We start from the raw sequence: 3102 nt of genomic DNA, 5'->3' as shown, positions 1-3102 counted from the left end.
GGGAGGAGTGGGCCCAGGCCCAAGGAGGGGAGGAGGCCTGCTCCTCCCCTCCCCCCACTGCTGCTGCACTGGGCCAGGCCAGGCCAGGCCTGCTGCTTCCCCCGCCCCCCGCTGCTGCAGTGGGCTGGCTACTCTCCCTGCTTGAGCTTACTCCTTCTCCCCACCTTGTGTTGGGCCCTGGCCTGGACCTGCTCCTCCCCTCCCCACCACCACCACCACAGCCCAATCCTTCACCTACTGCCACCACGTTGGCCCACATCAGCCCTGCAGGCAGTGATGATGGGAGTGGGGAGAGGCAGCCTGAGGTCAGCACTGGTGGCCTTGCCCCCTCCGCAGCATCCCAACCCTGGTCCCCACCCCTGTGCCACTTCTATCACTGTCACCTCCAAGGAGCAAGGCAGGGGGTGAGGCCAGCTCCAGTGGCCTCACTGCCCCACTCCACTCCATCATTGCCACCTTCAGGGACCATGGCAGAGGGGGTAAGGCCAGCAGTACTGGCCTCACCCCTTCCTGTTCCATCTTCTCCATTGCTGCCGCCCCAGGGAGCAGGGTAGGGGGACAAAGCCAGTCCCCTTTGTCCCCACCATCATGGCAGCTCTCCACTGTGCCACCACCTCCTGTCTGAATGCTTATTTGCACTCTGATTGGCTGTTTCAGTCTGCCAATCAGAGCACAAATAAAGCATTATGGATAGACAGACAGACAGACAGACATATTAAAGCTTTTATAATATTAGAATATTGAATGAATGTAATTGTGGAGCGATTCTACTAGGAATGCATTTCCCCTTACTATTTCCTAATGTAGCTGTTTTCTTACCCATCTTCTCCAATGTAATTTCTCAAGTGGTACAATATCCATGTTTAACATCAACCTCAAACTAAAACAGTACTCGCTGGGTGTATCTATACGTGACACTACATTGCCATAGCAACACGCTATGGATATGTAGTGTCTGAGGGCAAAGCCCATGATGCTGCAGCTACATCACTGTAGTAATATACTCTCTGGTTATAGTGTGTCACTATGGCAACTTAGTGCATAAAAATAATGGTGCATGGCACACACAGCACAGTACCGGCTGTTACTGCAGCATCTTTCAGTGGAAGTACTAAATGACAGTGCAGTAACAACAGCACCATAGCAGCAAGTGTAGGTGCACTTTGATATCTGAATCTTACCAGACTTTTCTTATACAGAAGGATGTCTCCAGCCATTTATAAACAGCTACATAAATATTATGAAATAATAGAAAAACATGGTGGCTTGATAGTGGTTCATATACTGTATAAAATATTGTATGTTCTTGTTTGATTATTTTTTATAAATTTAAAAATAATTCAATTTTGTTCCATGTAGAAATTGAAGCAGCAATAACCTTTTTTTATTGTTTGAGAAATACGTAAGAAGGGGTTTAAAAGGATTTTAAAAAACAATTGTATATTTGTCTTTAACTTTCAGGTCAGGGAACTCAGGGAACTCAGCAAAGTCTTTCCTTTGAATTCAGTAAACTTTATATCAGGCTCAAAACAAAAAGCCTGTCTTAGTATTTAAGTATTTTCTCTTCTGGTCTCAAAGGAAGCTAAGGTAAGATCACAAAGAGGGGAACAGGGAAACAAAATAATTGAATAATACAAATTTCTTTCACCTCTAAATGTGCCCACTAGTGGGTTAGAAGGCCTCATTGGCTGTTGTTTTCTATTCCCTGCCTTACTCTGATCTTTTTTACTTATTTTATGTGTATATTGACTAGAAGTGGTGTTTTCCAGAACCACTAGGCAAAATGGACTTTGCTACTTTTATATTATTAGTCCTACTTTTTGCCTAACCTCCAACTTTAGTTTGGCAAGTGGTTTCAGTAAAATAAAAAATGACCTGTGATACAATTTAGCCACTATAGTTAGGGACAGAAGTTATACATAAACCAATTTAAATGATTAGAAACTGGTTTAAACCTGCAACAGAACAGAAGTTCAGTGCACATAAAACAGTTTCAGAATGGCTGAAACTGGCTTAAGATAAACCTCGTTGAATGTAGTATCAGACTTAACTGATTTAGGTCAAACTGGTTTAAGAAACTTCTGTCCCAGACCCCTTCCTGGTTTAAGTTAAATCAGAGTTCCCCAGCATACTATCATGCTTTTCAGCCCTGGGCTGTGCTGTCTGCTCCAGAGAGCAGGGCTGGCACACTGCCCTGCCACCACCCACCCTCCAGGCAAACCTCAGCTAGGGTTTGGGACCATGGAGGGAGTTAAACTCACCTTTCCTTGAGTACAGAGTTATCCTGCTCTGCTAAAACTTAATGCCGGCTGTGACTGTGGACTCCACATCCCAGAGACATCTAGAAGCAGGAAGAGGAAGAGATAAGCAACTGTGAGAGCCCTGCTGCTGTGATTGTGAACTGCAAATCTCAGAGACCTTGGGGACAGGAGGAAAAGTAAATGAACACACAGCCTAGGTTGCAGTTATAATTCTTAAGTTTATAGTTTTTCAGAGAAAGAACTATTCCTGTTCAAGTTTTTATGAATTCAGTGCTACTACCTTCCCCCACCACCCCACCCTCTTGCCCCGGCAGAGCATGGGCTGGGGCTTGGCCATACCCCTGGCAGTGGCTGGCAGGCATGCTCTAACACCAGTTCGCTGCCCCACCTCTCCCCCGCTCTGGGTTGAGCCACTGCAGGCATATGGCTGCATTTCCTAAATCAAAACATAATGTGTTCATTTGCTTATCAGGTCAGTCTCTGCAGTTTAGATTAACCTGCAAAGACTGCATCAATTCAGCCTTGGGCTTTTTGACTATCTGTACTTGGCCTATGTAATTACTTTGAACAGATAAACTTCCTCAGAATAACAGATTAACACAGGATGGTCAGTTGGAGGCAGGTACAGGAAGTGTAGTGAAGTATTATGTATTTTTATTTGCAATGTGATTAAAAGTCTTGATTACGCTTTCAGTATTATAGAGAAGAGCTATGAAGCTGATGCTTAAAGCGGTTCGTTTCTCTGGAGGCCACTAAAATCACAGACACACACTCATTAGATGGCACAAAAGGTGTATTTGCAAATAGGGTCAGAGCAGAGTCAAGAACTCAGATTACTCTG

The sequence above is a fragment of the Crocodylus porosus genome, unplaced genomic scaffold, assembly GCF_001723895.1.
Source record: "Crocodylus porosus isolate Cpor-Errol unplaced genomic scaffold, CroPor_comp1, whole genome shotgun sequence".
Classification (NCBI taxonomy): Eukaryota; Metazoa; Chordata; order Crocodylia; family Crocodylidae; genus Crocodylus; species Crocodylus porosus.
Note: the sequence above shows the minus strand (reverse complement) of the source record.